Source organism: Meles meles, chromosome 15, assembly GCF_922984935.1.
Source record: "Meles meles chromosome 15, mMelMel3.1 paternal haplotype, whole genome shotgun sequence".
In the NCBI taxonomy this organism is placed as follows: domain Eukaryota; kingdom Metazoa; phylum Chordata; class Mammalia; order Carnivora; family Mustelidae; genus Meles; species Meles meles.
Genome location: NC_060080.1, coordinates 29049196 through 29071844, shown reverse-complemented (window position 1 = coordinate 29071844; position 22649 = coordinate 29049196). Strand labels below are relative to the sequence as shown.

General features: G+C 37.6%; 1 non-coding gene across 1 annotated transcript; it reads right to left on the bottom strand.

Annotated features, from left to right (window-relative positions):
- Window positions 1–1520: 1520 nt before the first annotated feature.
- LOC123926237 lies at window positions 1521–1667 on the bottom strand. Its single transcript, XR_006815172.1, has one exon. It is a non-coding gene; the product is annotated as a U4 spliceosomal RNA (small nuclear RNA).
- Between the last annotated feature and the right edge of the window lie 20982 nt (window positions 1668–22649).

Sequence of the window (22649 nt, the reverse complement as noted above, 5' to 3'; positions counted from 1 at the left end):
ATAACTTTTAAATCATGTGTTCAAGAATATCAGTTAAGGAAAATGCTAAATATATAAGTTTAAAAAGTTAAGAATTTAGTGGGAAATCAAAAATGGATAATGTAAGATGGTACAACTCTTTTCAAAAGCATGACTGAAAAGAATGTGAGATTATGAGGACAGTATCTAAATGAGATCACAGAGTAAAGGGAACTTAAAAAAAAAAAGGTGCATAGGATCAGCCTGATTATTTTAAAAAGCTGAGGAAGAGTGCCAGGAGGGAAGAAGAGACTGAGGATCAGGAGAAAGGAGTAACTGATCAGAGTGCAAAGTATCAAGAGCAACATACAAGTTGTTCAAGAATAAAATGATGATTCTTCAGCCTTGAGACTGGAAGGAAGAGGGAAATATGGGTGGATACATAGATACTCTTAGAACTTAAGTGCTTGATGACAAGGTGATGATTTGCAAAAGGGGTCAGCAAAATGAGAGGGGCAGATAACTAAAGATCAAAAAATACACTGCTGAGCAGGACTGGAAGGCCCACACATTCTAGGGGCACTTAAATGGATGGTGGTTCTATGATATTCTTCTGCTATGCACAACAGTTTGGGTATAATAATGGTAATAGTAACTTACTGTGATAAGCACTTTAGTTAGATTGGCTCATTTAGTCTTCATAGGTAGCCTCTGAAAAGTACAATTATTATTTCAATGAAAACGAAGGCTTTTGAGGCCAGGAAATTTGCCTATATGTACATACTATTATTTACTTGAACCTGGGCAGTCTGACTTAGAGATTGAGCTTCTGCAGGGCTGTTTAGGTTTGAAGAACATTGTTTTAAATCAGAGACTTGGAATATTAAAGACCAAACACAGCAAGAAGTTGCAATAAGGCAAGGGGACTAAACTGTTCATGGCCATAATCATGCCGTCCAGGCTGAATAAGGAAGTGAGGCCAGGAAAAAAGACCACTAGAAGGAACTTATGATCTCTGAGTCTGGGGAGAAGTTGTGAAGGAGATGGAAGCATGACAGCTCTGTAGGAAGAGAAGATTATGGACAGAGAACAGGATGCTCGAGGTTTCTGAGGTGGTATATTTTTGAGTGATGATATGGTTCAAGTTGTGGGCATTGGTATGAGTAGCTGGAGGGGCAGTTGTAGAGAGAAAATGAAAGACTCAGGAGGATATGAGGGGTTAAAGAATTATGGTATGAAGGACACAGGAGGATATGAGGGGTTAAAGAATTATGGTAGATTCCTATTTATATAGAACCATTTATTTCTAAATGACAGTTTTCACTGAGCAGACCTTTTCATCCCTGCTATAAGACAGAGTTCTAGGATTTTAGGAAGTAGCAGTGGGCAAAACAGAAGTTGCTTTCCTCATGAAGTTTACGTTCAGACATCCAGATATCAGGTAGTGATAAATGCTTCAGAAAAAATATTATGCAGGTAAGAATAGATACTGTCAGGGCAAGGGGTATAACTGTTATAAAGGGTGATGAGGAAACAGTGAGGGCCATTATGGCCAAAAGGACTGAGTCATCATTTTCAGAAATGGGGAGGAATGTGTGGGAGGTGTACAGTTTTGTTAGGTCCGAGAATTAGGAGTTATATTTTTGAATTAGCAATAACGGTGCCTCAGATAAAACTCATTGGCTATGATTGTGCCACTGCGCAAAGCTGGAGTTATATTTTTGACCAACTAATTTTGAGATGTTCACCAGGTATCCAAGAGAACTACTGAATATTAAATAAAGACTGGATATCAGATTCTGGATTTCATAGACACATTTGGAAATGTGGGCTACAGATATAAATTTGGTAGTTGTAAAGATGGTGTATAAAGCTATGGAAATGAAGGTGATCACTAAGGAAGAGAGGGTAGATAGAGACATACAATACTCAGATGACTATATGTAGGGACATTACTAAAAGATTGGGATATACAAAGAATCCAGCAGAGACTGAGAAAAAGAGACCAGAAGAGAATGGAGGAAAACCAAAAATATGGTATCATGGAAACCATGTGAAAAATGTTTTTCAAGATGGAAGGATGTTCACTTGAATCAAATACTGGTCAGGAGTTTTAAAAAAAAAAGAGAGAGAGAGAGAGAAGAAGACTGAGAGTTGACCACTGGATGGGGAGCCAATTAGTGGCTGGGACAGAGCTGTCTGGTTGGTGACGGTTTAATAGAGGAGGGAGGAAAGGAAATAGGGTGAGCATCAACACATTTTTGTAGGTTTTCTATTGAGTAGAGGAGAGAAATATAATGACACTTGAGGAAAGACGTAGGGTCAAAGGATTTTTTTTTTTTTTAATATTTAAGGTGGAAAAAGCTGCAGCGTCTGTAGGTTGATGAAAGCTGCAGCATTGCTGAAGCCGAAGTGTGAGGCGATGAGATCTCAGCACAGGTTGAGGGTTGCTCCTGGAGCACAAACAATCCATCCACAGTTGCAACTCTAAAGCTGTTAAGAGGCTGGGATGCTAGCTAGCTAGCTGAATGGTGGCAGAGATACTATTTATTTGGGATCTGTGTACACGGAATACTGCTGAACAGTGTCAATTCCAGTGAGTAATGGTTAATGACATCGAACACGGAGGCTATACAGGAAATTATCCCTTTGCTCTCAAGGAGAACATGACTGAATAGCTGAATGAGCAGTGTTAATAAACTATGACGATTAAAAATCTTCATGGTAACCTATGAAATGGATATTTAGTATGACTTTCCCTTCCAGAAGTGAGATTCTTTATTGAAAACTACAGTCTGTGTAATGGGAGTTATTACCTATTCCCAATACCCATCTCTTCTAACTGAAAAAAAAAAAAAACTCCTGCTTTTCACCCATATTGGTGTTCTAATAATAATTCATGGCTGTTTAAAACTTATCCCTTATAGCTTACCTCTGTACATAGGACCATTTTTGCAAACGGAGGAAAACTGTATATTCTTTCACATTTTTATTTTCAGAAAATAAGATATGTAAGAGTGTAAAGAAATCTGAAATGGGAATCAAGGCACTATGTTTCTTGCCCTGGTTCTGCCACTAACTTACTCAGAATTGGTTTCTTTTCTGGAAAATAAAGTAGTTGGTCTGGAGGATCCATAAAGTCCCCTTTTGAATCCAAGTAATGAAATCATAATAACAATCTAAATAATTCAGAAATTCACAGCTAATGCCCTGTATTTTTATATGCCCATAATGTTCTATGTCAAGATAAGTCACATTTATATTGTTGAGAGGTTAACAATCACCCATGCATTAATATATTACAGGGTTATTGTGAAGATTAAAAGAGAAAATGTAAAAGAAATTCACAAACTGTAAAGTGAAATACTGTCAGTCATTAATAACACGTAGGCACAGAAATATTACATCCAGATTCAGCTTCTACTATGTGGCTTTTAGGACACTGAATAAAGTCAGTATGCAGGGAATGTAAATGCAGAAGAAGGAGATTTTCCTCGAAGAAGGTGTACAATTGCTTTTTTAACTTCCTGTTGTTGTTGTAAAATAGCCTTACACTATTACAATAAAAAGACTTTAAGACCTAGGGAAAGGCAATGAGACAAGCACAAGGGATGAATGTATTGGTATTAATTTACCATCAAACAGTATGTCTGCAAAACAAAAACTAAGTAAATAGAAAATTTTAATTAATTAATGTGATAGTTTAAAGTTTCAAGCTTAAATCAACAATCTAAAAATTATAATCTATTACCATAATTATATCCTTACTTCCTTCCTTTTTGCATAGTTCTCATTTTTTCTGTTTGTACACATTCCTTTATTCATTCAGAGGAAGAAATTTAATAATAAGCATATATCTGACACTCATTTTTTCTTGTAAAAAGAATTGCACTTTCCTCCTAGATAAACTGTTGGGAAGGATACGCTATAACACCAATAATAACAATGATAATCCATTTTAGGTTTGCATAGCATTTAATTTTTTTCAGGGCAGCTTCACAATTACCTCACTTTATTCCAGCAATGCCCTTTATTAGCCATATGAGCAGGCAAGTTATTCAACTTTCCTGTGCCACGGTTTCCTTATCTGTAAAATGGGGATAACAGTAATACTTTTCTCAATGAGTTGTGTGAAGATGCAATGAATTAATTTATGTAAAACATTTTGTAATTATGCTGTCATAGTAAACATGTTGCCATATATCATAATAATTATGTAATTATTATTACTCCTCTTAGTGGTTTGGAGATTGTAAGTATATCAGGTCCTACTGCCATTTTGTGGTAGTCCCAATGATTCACCAGGTATCATAAACTCAAATGTCTAAAGGTATCTGACAGTAATATAAATGGATACATCATGCTAGGGTCAATTGTGGCACACTGAATAGCCCACACTCCTAAAACAAGCAGATCCAACTCAGTACGAGGCAATGTTGCCATACAGGAATACAGTCCTGGTGTTGCCACACTGTCTAACTTCTCAAGAAAGTAGAAATTAAGATTTTTATTTAAATCCCTGACTTAAAAAAAGGTTGGTAAATTATTTGATTTTTGGTAAAGCACAGATGGATCACATACACACAAGTTTGTGGATGACCTTGTACTATGATCAGCAGCTTCCTTACGGCCTCTCATTACTGTAGTGTGCATTATAATCTTGACACAATCCTAACGGACTATAAGAATTAGGGAATCATGGTTATTTGGAGGATCAAAGCACCATTATAAACAGATATGTGAGCTTCTCAATGGGCATTAATAATGAACGGACTGGAAAATCTAACATAATAGATGAAGCTCAAAGAGGCACTGTGTATACCATGGATATGATCCCTACAGAGCACCTCGATCTACAAGGATGCACACTGTAGATTACCCGGTCTCTGGGGAGAAAGGATGGACAGCAGGATAGGAAGTGCAGCAGAGCTGGCAGGGTAGGGTGGAGAAAACCCCTAACAAAATGAAAAAAAAAGCATACAGGTCTTCCAGACACCAATGTCCATGCTCTTCCATGGTGTCAAACTGCTTCTAAATTAAATTAACAATTGTACAGCTCTTTCCAATCTACAGAACATTAGCTGAGCCCTGCTTGGGGATTCCAATATAGTATTTATTGGCACTTGAAATTCAGGTGATGATTACTGATACTCTGCTTGTATTTAGGGAGGTAGATGTTGAAGGTACCATTTTAGAGCCAGATAAGTGTGGTTCTCTAACCCTATCAACAGGAAAAAAAACTTGTTAGTAATGCAGACAAGTACCTCATCTTTGATGTGATTCAATTTTATAGAACCTACCATTCTTTATGACTTTTTAAATAACATTTTAAATCACTTAAGTTCCAGTTCTTTGATGAATCCTTTATCGCAGAGGGAGACTCTTAGATAATTGAAAAGAGATAAGTCATAATGAGTTTTCACTGATGCATATTGCCTCTCATCACTAATTCCACTGATATCCTATAGGGAACGTAAAGAGCCTCTCATCTCACTGATTGGTGGCATGAAAAGGCCTACGTCTGACACATAGAGCTTGACTCTGTCCTTTCTGAACTGGATGAGCTTGCCTAGGGACAGAAAGGAGAGGGCCTTTGTTCTTTGACCCTCCATCCCACAAAAGCTCTAATCCAGTCAATTTTATTCCTGGTGGACTGGAGAATACCCAGATGGCATGCTCCATTATTATCCTTCCAGACATTTGTTCCACATTTGCACCTGCTCTCAGTTGCTATTCCCGTGGGACAGTTAGAAGACTTAGATAAACATGGTGTAATTTCACATTTACTGCAGAAAGCGGTCTCTTTGTTCTTGAAATATTAGCTATTCCATCATCAGTTCACCTGATATTTAATCATAAGACAGTGTTACACTTCAGTCCCACAGGCAATTGAAAAATGAGTGTTTAAAAATATTGCAAACAACACAGGGATCTTTTTTCCCCTCAGTTTTTCATCCTCAAAGTCTACATCTCCTGATGACTATAAAGTACTCAATAAATGTTTACTGAACCAAATCAAAATTGTAAGGAATTGTCATTCCAGGAATGTTTGTATATATTTATGGGTTTTAAAGACATGCTTATATTTACATAACGAATGTGGGGGATGATTACAGCACTATTGAATTAATATCCAGTGATACAGAATAGAGAATTCTGGTGACTCTAACCATCTGGAAATACAATCAGAATTCTACATGTAATTGAACTAAGGCTTCTACACAACAAGAAGGGAAAGAAACTGTCACAAAGCCTATGCACAGTAAAGGAAAAATATAGGAGAGCTTGGTCTTTAGTTTCTTTCTTCATCTTTAATGCTTCTCTGTCAAGAGATTTGTTCTGTTTTGAAGTAAGTGGTACTAGTGACAGAATAACAGGGTAGCACTATGCTTAGCCCTGTTGGAGCCCGAGATGAGAGGAAAAATCAGTAATATTGATCTTGAATTTTTGAATACTTTGATAACTTTTGCTCACCATGAATTTTATTAATTAATTTCAAGTTTTAAAAAGAGTTTTTATTAAAATATTTATCTGGGGGTGCCCAGGTGGCTCAGTCATTTAAGTGCTTGACTCTTGATTTTGGCTCAGGTCATGATCTTGGGGTCATGAGACAGACCCCCACTTTGGGCTCTATGGTGAGTGTGGAGCTTGTTTGGGATTCTCTCTATCCCTCTGTATCTGCCTCCTCACATCGTGCCCCCAACCTCTTGCTCTTTAAAAAAAGAAAAGAAAAGATCTGGATTACTGAGGTTTCTGAATCCCTCTCAAATTTCGCTCAGTGAGTGCTTCACTTGCCTTACCCTAGTCCCAGCCCAGGATATAACAATAGAAACAGTATTTTCTGGCTGGTATAAAAAAACAAAAAAAAAAAACCCACTTCACATCTTAATATGATGATGAGTCATTAAAGAATAAATGTAAAAAAAATTCAATCTTTTCTTTTTAGTAAGGGAGGAAAGTGTGGTATTTTAGAAAGATTTCTATCAAATAGAAATAAAATTATAAATGGCCTATTAGTTAGAAATGCTTTCAGCGGGGGCGCCTGGGTGGCTCAGTGGGTTAAAGCCTCTGCCTTCGGCTCAGGTCATGATCTCAGGGTCCTGGGATCGAGCCCCGCATCGGGCTCTCTGCTCAGTGGGAAGCCTGCTTCCTCCCCTCTCTCTGCCTGCCTCTCTGCCTGCTTGTGATTTCTGTCTGTCAAATCAATAAAATATTAAAAAAAAAAAAAAAAGAAATGCTTTCAGCAGTAAGTAATGGCATATTTGACTTATAGAGGCTTAACGTTATAAATCTGTTTTTTTCTTTTCTTTTCTTTTCTTTTTCCCCCATATAACAAGTGGTTTGGAGGCGGACAAATGGGGAATTCCTTTTCTTAGTTTTCCAATACTTGTTGCCTGTTGGTTGTATAATATCAATTCTAGCAATTGCATGCTTTTCAATAAATGCATTAAGAAGGGGAAAGAACCTCACTACAAGTATATATCCCCTTTTATCAGGGTGTTCATGCCTTCCCAGAGGCCACACCAACATCTTGGTTCATGCTCCCTTTCAGAATAATGAGTCACCCCATCTCCCTCCTGTGGACACTAGGAAAGCCAGACTATCACACGGATATGGTCACATTCCTGCCCTCAACGAAAGGATCTTAAGCCAGAAGGTAACAGAGACTGATTTACAAGCTAAGAAAGCCTATGATAGTTAGCTTCTATAGAATTTGTGTAAATGATGTTCTAACTACCTGATGGTAAACATGAGCTGTTGTATTTATAAACTCATCTTCAAGAATGACATTCTTGAAGTTGTTTTCTTGAGACTGTGGTTTTTATCACTTTTTACTTAGAAATTAGCTCCCGAGGCCCTAACATTTGTATTGATAAATCTTAAAATGTGAGTGACAACAAATATGTCTGTGTACCGATCTTCCAGAAAAAAAAATAGGTGGATGGGATGTTTTAGTAACTGTGTTTAAATATTGATTTCTGTGAATTTGATTTTATTTTGTTAGATATAGTTGTGCCTTAGGCAATAAGCTCTCATTATCCATCAGCATTTGGGGTTAAAATATCATTGACCTTCCTTTTCAACTACACTGAAACATAGATGAGGCTGGCTTCTTTGGACCATTATATGATAGTGTTTTTAAGGAAACTATTTGCAATCAGAAAACAATAGAGGTAAAATATATTTAGCTATGCATTGTAAGTTACACTTTTATAGTTTGTTATCTAGTTCACAGTTTTTTTTTTACCTTTTAAATATTAAATACCTCCAAATGCTTTTAACAATTTAATTATATGGTGCTCAGCTGTTTAATTCTGTGGATGAACGTTCCCAAAGTTCATCAAATAGTATAGTATTTCTTTTCACTTTTCTAGTATAAGTCACAAAGGTGTGATCACCAGAAGTTCATCAATAGCTAGCTGGGCTTCAGGAAGGTCTGATAGGTTTAGGGGGTGAAGGGTTCAAGTTCAGGGAGCAATGCAATTTCTATAGACTTGATGAGGTGAAGTTCAGAGATTTTCCTGACAGAAAGTATGACATACTAAAATAGTCACAAGTCATGGTAATTAACAGAATGGATTTTTGTTTCCTTTGTTGGTTTATTTATTTTATTTTAGAATCACTTTTGTACCCTGAGAGCATTATGATGGAGTGATCTGTGTTGTGATAGAAAAAGCTTGCGCTGGTGTCTAAAAAGACCTGTGTTAGCCGAATGACTCTGCTAGTATTTGTGTATAATGACCTTGGGTTAGTCACTCCATCCTTGGGGACTTGGTTTACTTATTCACAAAATTGGTGCCTTTTATTTTTTATTTTTTTAAAGATTTTTTATTTTATTTATTTGACAGAGAGAGAGATCACAAGTAGGCAGAGAGGCAGGCAGAGAGAGGAGGAAGCAGGCTCCCTGCGGAGCAGAGCGCCCGATGCGGGGCTCGATCCCAGGACCCTGAGATCATGACCTGAGCCGAAGGCAGCGGCTTAATCCACTGAGCCACCCAGGCGCCCCGCCTTTTATTTTTTTAAAGAATAATTCCTTTCTTCAAATCTATTCTTATAGAGAAACTTCATATATTTGGACAGATAAAGCAGAGTTACTCTGCTTGAAGTTAGGTGATGGGTCATCCTTAAACCCGGCCCACTGAGTCCTTCTTAGATCCTGTCTTAGTTTTTGAGATTTGGCCACAAAATCCTTAGGCTTCAGGGAGTGCCCTTAAACACTCTTGAGGGAGAGAAGATAAAGAAAGCTGTGTATAAGATCTTAAGGGGTAAATCTGAACTCATTTTTGTTACTTTCCTGCCTTTGCTTCTTTTTAATTTGGGGGTTTCCTTAGAAGTCCTAGGAAACTGCTTTCATGCTCTACTTTATAATTGCTTTAATTAACCTGTTTGTGAATATATAATTATCTTTATTCTAATTATTTTGTATCTGTATGTGACATCCACTCACTTTCATTGACATGTAGTTACAACATCCACATCAGCAATTTTCTTATTTTAATATTTAACCTTCTTATTGTGCAGAGAGCAACACATACAGTCAGTGATTCTGTCATAAAGCAGCCATCCGTGGAACCACCAGAGTCCAGGAAATGGAACACTGCCAAAATTCCAGAAATGAAACTTCCCCACTGAATGCCTCCATCATTGTCCACTCCCTTTGCTATTCTGGCCCAGGGGTGGTGATGGGGCCACTCTTCCCACTTCTGACATTTCACCAGTCCTTGCTGGTGCCCCTATTACTGGGAGCACTTCTTTTCAATTAAGCTGCTTCTGTGTGTGTGTGTGTGTGTGTGTGTGTGTGTTCTGTTTTCTGGAAGGAATCTGAATGACACAAAACCCCTGAAGAATTTTAATAGAAGTGGTGTTAGCAGTCTCAGTGGAAAGCTTCTCAACATGTCATGATTAAATACGATGCTTGCTGAAGGCATTTTTTAGTAGACATGACTTATCAGATTTAGGATGTTCCTTTCTATATCTAATTTGCTATATACAAATGGATAGTGAATTTTGTCGAACCATTTTTCTAAAACTATTGAGACAATCATGTGATTTCTCTTCTTGATTCTGCTGATGTTTGAATTACATTAATTGCATTTTGAATGTTGAGTTTTGTTGAGTTCCTAAAATAAAACAGTTTGGTCTGGTATGTTATTTCCTTTTCAAAATATTACTAAATTTGGTTTATATAGATCTTGTTTAGGATTTTTCCTATTTTGAGTGAGATTTATCCATGTTTCACTTCATTTCATGTATGCAGTTGAAACTCTGACTTAATACTCTGGATATTTTTTGATGGATAGTACATTTGGGACTATCATTCAGTTCAAAATATTTTATTACAAATTTTAATGGTGATAGTTTTTATGGACCCAGTGGGTTATTTGGAACTATATTTCTCAATTTCAAAATATAATTATTTTCTAGTTATCTTTTTATTATTCATTTCTAGCTAAATGTCATTGTCAGAGACCATATATTACATGATTTTAATTTTTGATATTTGTTGATACTTATTACCCAGAATATGATTAATTTTTGTAAATGTTCTGTGTATTTTTATTTTTTTATTACTTTTTTATTTTTTTTAAAGATTTTATTTATTTGATATATATAGAGAGATCACAAGTAGATAGGCAAGTAGAGAGAGAGGGGGAAGTCGGCTCCCTGCTAAGCAGAGAGACCGATGTGGGGCTCGATCCCAGGACCCTGAGATCATGACCTGAGCCGAAGGCAGAGGCTTAACCCACTGAGCCACCCAGGCGCCCTTATGTTCTGTATATTTTTAAAAAATGTTTGTTCTGAAAAATACATTATATGTTTATTAAAAAAAAAATTTGGAAGGGGAGGCGAACCATAAGAGACTATGGACTCTGAAAAATAACCTGAGGGTTTTGAAGGGTCAGGGGTGGGAGGTTGGGGGAACAGGTGGTGGGTAATAGAGAGGGCACGTTTTGCATGGAGCACTGGGTGTTGTGCAAAAACAATGAATACTGTTACGCTGAAAAAATAAATAAAATGGAAAAAAACAAACAAACAAAAAAAAATGTTTGTTCTGCAGTTGTTGGGTAAATTGTTCTTCATATATTCAATAGGTAAAATTGATCAATTGTGTTAGGCTAATATTCTACTTCCTTACTGAATTTTTGTCTGCTTGTTCCATGAATTACTGAGAGAGATAAGTTAAAAATCTTCCAATATGATTTTGGAATTGTGTATTTCTTCCTTTACTCCTGTGAAGATTTTGCTTTAAAGATTTAAAGCTGCTTTATTCAGCGCAAAAAAATTTAGTGTTTTTGTATCTTCCTGGTAAAGTAACTGTTTTATCTGTATGATGTGCACTTCCTTCTCCCTAGTGATGCTTTTTTACTTAAAACTCATTTTTATATTAATGTAATGACCCCAGCCTTTTGTTGGTTAGTGTTTTCATGACCTTCTTCCATTTTTTGTTCCTTAAGTTTACTATATACTTGTTGCTTTGTGAACAATATATAAGGTTATTTTAAAATGCAATCTGACAACATATGTCTTTGAATTGGAACATTAAGTTCATTTGCTTTAATGTAATTACTGATGTAATTTGATTGAAATTTGCAATCTTAGTGCTTTAGGTTCTTTTTTCTCTCCTTTATTATTATTTTTTCTCCTATGTGCTCAAAGGATGTACATTCTTTTACCATCTTCTCAGTGCTTACCTGGAGATTAGAGCATTCATTCTTAATTTGTCAATGGTTAATATTAAATTGGCACTTTTACCTAGACAGCGCACTGATCTTCTAATCTACATGCTATTGTTTTCCTCTGTTTTATTTTATTGTTTTCCTCTGTTTTATTTTATTGTATATTTTAATTCCAAAGCAATATAAAGATTGATTTATTCAGTCAATATTAATTTATATTTTCCTGGAAACTTGTTATTTCAATGCTTCCTTTTCCTTTCTCCATCTCTCATCTTCCATCTGGGATCATTATCTTTCCGTCTATAAAATATCCTTAGTATGTATTTTAGTGTGGGTCTGATGGCAATAAATTTGCTGATCTCTCATTCTTGTCTGAAAACCTGTTTACAATTACCTTATTATTTGAATGGTGTTTTCACTTGGAATAGAATTTTCATTACCTCAAGTTTTTCCTTAGCATTTTGTTCTATGTCTTCTGTTGAGGCGTCAGTGGTTACTTTAATTGTTGCTCTTCAAAAGATATTCTCTCTCTCTCTCTGTAGCTGTTTTAACAGTTTGTTTTCTTGGTATTCAGTAATCCTCATATGCTATACCTCTGGGTACTTTTATTTCATTTTGCTATTTTATTCTATTTATCCTTCTTGAAGCTCTCCAAGTTTTCTTGATTCTTTGGCCTGATGGTTTTCATTTGTTGTGGAAAAATTACAGCTACGGTCCCTTCACGGTTTCTTCTGTCCCATTCTGTCTTTTCTGTCTCTCCGAATATATGTCTATTATACCCTATGACCATATAGTACATGTCTATTTCTTTCTCTTATTTTTTAGGCACTCTGTTCTCTAGTTTTCCTTGGAAGCATTTTTTTTCCCCCTGATTTATCTTCTAGTTTACCAACGATCTCTTCAGCTATGTCTAATCTGCTGTTAAACCCATCTATTAATTTCTTATTTTTGATTATTTTTCAGTTCTAGAACTTTTATTTGGTGCTCTTTCAATAGTTGTTAATGTTAGGTTAAAATTTTTAACCTAGTCTTTTATTTCTTGAACAAAGTATAGGTTTTTTTTTTTTTTTAATGTGTATGATGATTTGAGGATATTGAACCCTTCCTAATGAGTCTTCTTCAGTTGTCTCTTGTTTCTGTTGTTTTTCTTCCTGTTGTCTTGTTTCCTCACCCTCATATGCTCTGTTGTTTATGATTCTATGCCAGACACTATATTCAGAATTGTTTGTAGAAAAAAATGTGTGACCTAAGAGGATGTAATCTCCTAGAGAAGGATGTATAGTTTGCTTCTGCCAGGTACCCGGGGGTACTGCCAATTTAGAAACACTGGAATCCAACTTTATAGATAAAAATGACTTCAAACTGAGCAATAGTCCCCGTGAAGACCTGAATAGGTCCTCCTTCCAGTTCACTCTTACTTTTAGTTGTTACCCTTTTGCGATTCCAATCCAAAGGAAGGAGGGTTAATAGAGGCCTCTCTTAGAGAGTTATGGCTTCTGATGTCCATCTCTTTAGCCACATAACATGGCCCAAAGCACTTCTTGCTTTCTTAGCTGTCCTCTCTGAAACCAATAAATGTTTCTAAAGAAAAGAAGTTTAAAAAGCTGGGCTCCCCTCCCTGAAATCAGCTCACCCATATCAAGCCCTCATAGTTCATTATCTCATCTGCTCTCTGATGTCTATGTTTTTCAATTATTCCAAGAGGGAATGTTGGTTGAATTACCTAGTCTGCTATAACCAGATGTTGCTGTCTCAATGAATATGTATATATACTTTCCCCCCCCCCAGTAATTTGTTTTATGGGTTATTCCTGGAGTGCCATAGTCCCCTTACTATTACTCCTAGGAAGATGTGAAAAACCAGGCATACACTGTTACTAAGAATTATACTGAAAAGTTTTATTCACATACAAAAAACATGGCTGTGGCACATAAATTCTATCTAGTACCTTAGATACTGGAGCGATCCTGGAAATCTGAGATTTTATGTAAAGTCTGCTTACCTTTCCTTGAAGTGATTATGTAAGCCCTCCTAAACTGACATGTCAAACTGTGAGGTGCAACTTGTTTCTGTTTCTGGGTTGCCCATCTTCCCAAATTTCCAAAAATCCATTTAAGCACCAACTTCTGCTCCTTTTGGTAGTAAAACTGAATATACTTTCAGAGCACAGCTATTTTAGGGCTAGTTCCTATATATCATAAGTCTCAGCATAGGAATATCCACCGAAATCTATCCTTGCTAACCTTCTTGCTCTTCCTTCTACTGTCACTGGCTCTAATCCCCCACTGGCTTGTGGAATTCCCAATCCATCCCCCCCCCCCCTTCCAAGAATCCATAGGTAACATAGTAGTCAGTCCTTGCTCACCCTAGTTTTGAAAGAATCATTAATATTCTATTTAATTTTTCTTTTTAAGATTTTATTTATTTATTTATTTGAGAGATGGAGAGAGACACCAGGAGTGTGGGGGAGGGAGCAAAGGGCAGAGGAAGAGGTACAAACAGAACCCCGCTGTGCAGGGAGCCCACTGTGGGGCTCCATAACAGGACCCTGGGGTCATGACCTGAGCTGAAGGCAGAAGCTTAACTGACTGAGCCACCCAGGCACCCTATTATCCTATTTAATTTTATCAAGATTATTCCTTGTTCCTCTCGCCTTTGTGAATTTTACTTTACCTGAGAAAGATGTTTCTGGCTCCCAGTATCACCTTTTTCTCTTTGTTTCCTGGCCAGTTTTCTGAGATGCTTGCTTCCAAAATTTCTTCAGCACCCACATTTTACAAAATCAAGCAAAACAAAACAAAAAACAAACAAAACTAATACAAAATGCAGCCAATACTCCTTTATTTCTTGTCCCTATGTTTTTAGTAACCAATGCCAGAACATGGTCTGTATAATTTCACCTGGGAGATTCCATCCATGCTTTTAACATAAATTATCACTATTTGCAAATAATTAACATTTATAACATTTATAGTTCCATCTTAGACCTCTCCTCTGAACTCAAGACCTGTATATTCAATTACTCCTTGATGTATCCTTTACGTATTTGAAGATACTTTAAATTCTGTATATCTGAAACCAAAATAATGATCTTTTCCCAAACCCGACTCTTTTCTAGTCATTCATATTCAAATAAATATCACTTCCCATTTCCTTTTAAAAATGTGTATCTGAGGGAACCTGGGTGGCTCAGTGGGTTAAAGCCTCTGCCTTCAGCTCAGGTCATGATCTCAGGGTCCTGGGATCGAGCCCGGCATCGGGCTCTCTGCTCCTCGGAGAGCCTGCTTCCTCCTCTCTCTCTGCCTGCTTCTCTACCTATTTGTGATCTCTCTCTGTCAAATAAATAAATAAAATCTTAAAAAAAAATGTGTATCTGAAGTTTTCAAAATTAATAGACTTAATTTCATAGAACAGTTTTTGGTTTAAAGAAAAACTGAGTAGACAGTATAGAAAGTTCCCATATTCTTCCTCTCTTCTTGCCCTTAGTTTATCCTATTCTTACTTTTTGCATTGATGTGGTGTATTTTTTACAAATGATGAACTAATATTGATATTATTAATGAAATTACATTGGTTACATTAAGTTTCACACCTTGTATTGCATAGTTCCATGGATTTTTGCCAAATAGAGAACATAATGTATCCATAATTATAATATTATACAGGTTACCTTCACTGCTCTGAAAATCCCCTCTGCTCCACCTACCCACTCCCCTTAATACATCCCCCTCCCTCTCTCCTGCAACCACTGATCTGATCTTTTTACTGTTTCCATAGTTTGGCCTTTTCCAGAATGTCATATATTTGGAATCATACAGCATATTAGCTTCTTTCACTTAGCAAAATGCATTTAAGATTTCTCCAAGTCTTTTTTCTAGCTTGAGAGATACTTTATTTTAATGTTAAATAATATTCCAGTATATGGATGTACCACGATTTGTTTAGTCATTCACTTATTGAAAGATATCTTGATTGCTTCCAATTTTCAGTAAGTATGAAAATGCTATCATTAATGTGCAAGTTTTTGTGTGGCCATAATTCTTCGACTCATTTGGACAAATACCTATGAGCATAATTACTGGATCATATGTTAGGCTAATTTAGCTTTGTAAGAAACTGCCAGACTGAGTTCCAAAGTGGCTATGTCATTTTGCATTCCCACCAGCAATGAATGAGAGGTGCTGTTGCTCCAGATTCTTTCCAGCATTTGGTTGTGTCAGTGTTTTAGATTTTAGCCATTCTAAAAGGGATGGAATGGTATCTCATTGTTGACATCCATCTAGTTTTATAAGGCAGAATCCTTAGCTGTCTTTGACACCATTTTCTTCCTTAGGTTCTATCACCAGTTTTTTTCTGCAGATTTTCCTTTTACATATCTTTCCATTTTATCTACTAGCCATCTTCACAGCTGCTACCCTAGTCCAGTCCGTCATTACTTCTAAATCACCTCAAGGCTCTCTTGCCTCCTAAATGATGCAACCAAGGAATCTTTTCAAAAAGCAAGTCTAGGGGCACCTGGGTGGCTCAGTGGGTTGAAGCCTCTGCCTTCGGCTCAGGTTGTGATCCCAGAGTCCTGAGATCAAGCCCTGCATCAGGCTCTGCTCTGCTCAGCGGGAGCCTGCTTCCTCCTCTCTCTCTCTGCTGCTTCTCTGCCCATCTGTGTCAAATAAATGAATAATATCTTAAAATCTAATCATGTAACATCATCCCCAAAACTTCCGGAAAACTTCCCAATAGATTTGCTTTGTGCTTAAGATAAAACCAAATTTTTGTCATGACCTACAATGTTCTGCATGGCTGTCCTCTACTTCTTCAGTCTCATTTGGAACCATGCCCCTACACTCTGCACTAACCCCACTAGTCCTACTGAAAACCTTGAAAGCACTGTCTATGACATTCTATTCTGCTAATTATGATCTTCATCCCCACTGCAGTCCATTTTCCCCAACTCCCTTTGCCTAGTTTATTTTTACTAATCCTTCCACTCTCAGGACAATTATCACATCTTCGGAAAAGTTCCCAAAGTTCCTCTGAGCTTACCACAGAGATGAGTTTTCCTTTTAACCTTGCACAAAACCATACACCTTATGTGAAAGTTGTAATGTTACATTTGTTTTTATGATTATTTGATTGTTATCTGTCTTTCACACCAGATTCTAAATTTGAGGGGGGGGGGTTTACACATTTGCTTGCTTATTTATTTAGTTACTCATTTATTTTAAATCATACATTGTCAGCAACTGATGCCCATTAAAAAATGTGTTAAATAAATGCTTTGTCCTAGCTGATAATGAGATTTATTAGTCAGATAGTAAAATTTAGGAGCCTGAGAGCTAAAGAGTCAGAGAAATCTAACTGGCAATTGGATATAAGGCAAAGGAAAAAGAGGGAAGAAAAAGGAACTATCATTTTCGAGACACAATGCTTCCTTTTTCTTCTCACACTTAAGGAACATTTAGGGGGTAACAGCTACTTAGGGGAATTTTGGGTAACGGAAAAGTGATGGCAGTGTTTTATTTTGTTTTTTGTTTAATATCTTCACTTAAAAAAAAAAAGAAACTGCTGGTTTTATTTCCCCTATACATCCAGGAGTTTTTCTTCTCAGTTTTTCTATTTGGATGAAATACCAAATCTGTGGTTTTTAATCAGCCTGTCCATGTGCAATGCTCCCTTAATCATGATGCCTCTCTACTTGTATTATCCCCAAGATCAAGAACACAAGTGTATGAATGCTATGGCCCAACAGGTTACAAGGACATAATAGAAAACAGCCTGTTGTCATGCTTTCCAGTCCATTCCCAGATGTCTCTTCCACACAGTAAGGTTATTTGCATGTGCTGAGAATTGGCTAAAACCTCTGACCACGTTGTGCTTTTGTGATCCTTTTAAAAAAAAAGGATCTGCCATTTCCTCTGAGATTTGCAAAGTAGCCCAGTGAGGTCTCTGCACCTTGAGGAAGCTTGTGAATTATTAATTAAGGCAATGAGAAAGAAGTGTGCTTGGGAGGCTTCTCTTTTTCCAGGAGTCATCATAATGCCTTTGGATGCACAGAGGTGGAGTCACAGTGAGGTCTTCCGTTCAGGACGGCTTAGCCTGAGGCTGTGCATTCAAACTTCAAAGCTTATTTCCTGGCTAGAAATGGGTGGGAATAAACTAGAGTGCAGAGAACGATTGACAAAGACTTTGGAGAGACACTGTTTATTTCAGCGGAGGCTGGCATTCATTCATTCAGCTCTCCATTTATCCATTCACTTCAAAATTTCCAAAATAATTTTGGGTGCCAGATATGCAGAAAGCATGGGACTAGCCATGTGGACATACAAATGATTTATTTAGCTTATAAATTATAAAGGACATACACGTGCAGTGGGCTACATACTGCGTGAGAAAGAAGACCCCATGCACTGGGGTCAGGTAACACAGGACTCCACACTTTGGCTCCCATCCTGCTTATTTCTTATTTTCTGTTTTTCACTTGGCTGCTGATTTTCCAAATTTACTGAGAGGAGCTCCCAAGAGGGAAGTCTGGGCCTGTGGGAAGGGGGCTATCATGAGGCAACAACTCAGCAGGCAGGCCTCCCATCTTTCACTCCCCAACATTTGACTGAAGTGTTTTCATTTTACGTGTTGTGTTCCTTTGTCTGATTCCACTGGAAGGAGTCAGTGACTGATCCACTTGAAAATTATGATTCTGGGATTAGCCATCTTTTCTGCTCACTGAATTGTCTGCATCCCTTAACTGTACACACTTTGCAACTGTTTGCATCCATTTGCTCATTGTTTCTCTTTCTTTCTTCCAACTTGGTAAGCTCTTTCCATTTTCTCTGTTTACCATACATCTGCCCAGGGGAGATCTCCCTTCCAATGCTCAGTTCCATGGAAGCTTTCTTAATAACTCTCACCTGAGTCTCTAATTGTTTTCTTTTAAACATCAAAACATTGAGCACAATGCTAGGATCCCATTGTGTCCTTAGTGGATATGTGTTGGCTGAATGAGCACGTAAAAGGACAAAAATCGAAAAGAAACCATGATTTTATCTGAAGGACAACCCCTGTGAGTGCAGCTAGAGGATGAATCCCGAATTTCATTTTTTAATCTGACATCTGGAAAGTTTGTACAATTTCATTTTTGACTCAGAAAAATAGGAAGAATAGGAGAGTAAGTACAGGAAAAGCTATTAAATAGTTTTCTTCAATGGAAAGCAATCTAAGAGCTTTGCCATATTCAGGACTCCTGAGCAATGTGTTTAGCTTTAAAGAAAGACCTTAATTCCCTACCCTGGCTTGTCTGGCAAATATTAGAACTCTTCTTAGAATTTTACAATTTCCAAGGAAAGGTTGCCTTTTGTTACAATCTAGTTTCTTCTATTTCAACAACTCAGTCAATGTTTACTGTGTATCTACTCTGAGGAGTACGCAAGAAATGAAATTGAATGAGACATGGTTTTGCATCTGGAAACTCACAATTTAGTGGAGAAACCATGGCAAAGAGAAGAAACACCGCAGCCTACCATAAGAATTAGAGTGGAAGAATAAAGTGCCATGATAGAGGAGGGAGAGATTCATTTTGTCTGAAGGGAATACTTAGCAGACCTGACAGACCAAGTACTGCCTGAAGACTGTGCAGAAATTCAGCAGGAGGAAATGAGGTCAGAGTATTGAAGGCTCGGGGGACATCACAGAAAAGGTACGGCCAGGAAACTGTAGGAAATGTTTGTGATGTAGAGAATCACATGTGTGACCACAGCACCAGTTACAATGGGAGTGGCATATGAGAGGTAACACGGAAAATCTGCTATAGCCAGTTTGTAAAGGATATTTGATTTTGTTTTATGCGCAGTTGAGAGACATTAAATATTTTCAGAGGGAGAATGATTCATTTGATCAGGCTTGGGTTTGGAGCTAACTTTGGTGACAAGATAGAACAGAGCACTCAGGAAACCACTGGAATGCTTCTGACAAGCCTAATGATGACTGGACCCAGAATAATGGCAAGGAGACCAGACTGAAGGACTAAGGGTGAGAGATACCTCAGGAACCAACTCACAGGATCTGATACCACTTGGGACAGAGAAAGAAAATACTTTAATACAAAGATAAAATTCTTTAAGATGTCACCAAAGTTTTGAGCTTGAGATACTGGGATATGGTGATTGTACTTATTGAGATACAAAATATAACAGATAGAGGAAGTGTGGGGTAGAGACATAAATACACATAAATACACATAAATAACTAGTGGAATAAATACACATAAACTAGTGGAAGAAGATGTATTTAGTGGTACAGATACTAAATTTCAAACACTTACAATTTTTCTAAGAAATGATGCCCCACAGGTGATTAAAGGTGTGTGGTCCGAATCAGGAATAGGGAACATATTTGGGAATCATTACTATAATGGTAATTAAGTTGTGGAGAGAGAAAGGCAAAGATAGAGCCTAGAACCTAACTTACAGATACCTATAGAGAGTGTGGCTGAAGAAGAGAGTCTGGCTGACTAAGCCCAATCATGAAATGAGGAGAATACCCTACTAAGGAGGTTGAGGAGGGGATGGGTAGGGAGAGGGTGGTGGGATTATGGACACTGGGGAAGGTATGTGCTATGGTGAGTGCTGTGAAGTGTGTAAACCTGGTGATTCACAGACCTGTACCCCTGGGCTAATAATACATTATATGTTGATAAAAAAATAAAAAAAAAGAAAGAGAGAGAGTTATGAATAGCAGACAGAATGAGTAGATGAAGAATATAATGTCTTAAATTTGCAAATCAGGCACATATTCATGATCTAGAAAAATAATTTCCTTAGAGGAAATAGAGGGTGACACTCAGATTGTATGAAGTTGAGGAGTTGATGAAAGGGGAGAAATGGGTTAGAAGCTTGAGGAGGAAGAGGGAGAGGGGCCTGGTTCTTGGAATATGTTTTGAATGTGTTTATAGGTGAAGGAGAAGGAATGAAAGAATCATCACAGAGAATAAACTACACATAAAATTAATAATGATCATGCTGCAGAAATAACTAGATATAAGCAAATGGAAGAAGACCTATGGCAAAAAACAGACCCAAAGATGAGAACGGTGGAAAACAGGTTGATTTAACATTGGTGGGCACCGGAGAGCTCTGCTGGAAAAGGATATTAGGCTCTTAAGTAGTTTCGATCATAGCAGTTTGGGTCACATATGGTGTGCACACACTTGGAGGGAAACCAGCCAGCAAGAGGGTTATCTTCAAGGCAGGACTGAGGAGGGGCTAAACAAGGAAGCCTGGGCCCAGCCACTCCTCATACTATGATGACATGATAATGACAGGAAGTGTGGCCTGATACAGCTCCAGCAGGAGTCTGGAGAGAGTAAAGCAAGAGAACAAAGGATGGAGAGGGTTTGGAGTTTGACAAAAGCACATGACTCCAAGCTGATATTCTGAGATTATCCAGGTATGCAGGCGTGTTACCTCAGTCTGATTTTGGTCAAAATCAGCATTAAAGTAGAAACCATGTCATTGTGAAACCAGGTTGCTCACGGTTTTTCTGCTCAGCATTACTGACTGGAGTAAGCCCTAGACCAGAGAATGGGGACCTGCGACTCTCCCTGGCAGCCTGGAGAGGGGATCTGGCTCACAGAAGCCAAAAAACCCTATTACTTAGGTCACTTTCTCTGCTCTGACTCAGTGTCCAGGAGTACTGGGGATTCTCCATCTGAAGAGGTACGGAAAGGTAATCAACAGAAGAGGGGAATGGATGTTAGGAGAGGCTGAGGCTACTTAGGGTAAGAAAGGAGATCGGTCGCAAACATGAGTAAAGACAAAGTCATTGGATTTGGAATGAGACAGAACAAATGCAGAGAAGGGGCAGAAAGGGATGACTTAGAAAATGTTTGAGGCTGAAAGGAAGGGAGCTAAGAGATCCACTGGCCTTAAATTTCTCTTGACCTATTGATGTGGGTTAAAGCTTAAGAACTTGGAAAGAACTGAAAAGGTTTTCAACTGTTCTTGTGGAGGCATTCAATTAAGTGCTTATAGGTGGTTTATTGGGACTCATGAGCAAGAGAGCATGGAAAATGCTAGTAAGGAGAGCTGAAGAAGGGGATGACAGCCAGGTAAGGGTCAAGAAATGGAGAAGGTAAAGGTCTGAAGGATGGGCTTGGTTCTGGTCAGAGTGGGACAGCAATGAAAAGATGGAAGGACTGCATTCCACAGTTGAAGTCAACATTAGAAATATATGTTGTGTTCCTTCAGCTGGGTTAAGAACTCCTTGAATTGTCTCAATGACTCCTGTCATCAAGAGGAAGTGCAGAAAGATGGAAACAGAAATTCAAACCCCCAAGATAGTTGTCCAGTAGAAACATAGTGTGGATCTTGAACATATTTCTAAAATTTTCTAACAGTCACAGTAAAAAAAAAAAAAAAGAAACAGGTCTTAATAATATATTTATTTACTCCAGTATATCTAAAACATTATCAGTTCAGCTCATAATCAGTATAAAAATTATTAATGAGATAATTTATATTCTTTTTTTTCCTACTAAGTCTTTCAAATCTTGTATTTATTCCCTTTTTTAAAAAGATTTTATTTATTTATTTGACAGACCGAAATTACAAGTAGGCAGAGAGGCAGGCAGAGAGAGAGAGGAGGAAGCAGGCTCCCTGCTGAGCAGAGAGCCTGATGCGGGGCTCGATCCCAGGACCCTGGGATCATGACCTGAGCTGAAGGCAGAGGCTTTAACCCACTGAGCCACCCAGGCGCCCCTTTATTCCCTTTTATTACATCTCAACTTGGATGCTAAATTTTTATCAGAAACACTTGACCTGTACTTAGATTTCACGTAATTGACTACTGAGAAAGTAGATTCACATATCCCAGTTGTTTCAAACATAATTACATTTGGTAAAGTTTTAAAGTTTAAATTAATATTAATTAAAATGAACTAGATAATTCAGTTTCTTAATCACATAGTCATACTCAAGTGCTCAGTAGCCACGTGTGGCCAGTGGCTCTTATATTGGATAGAGCAGT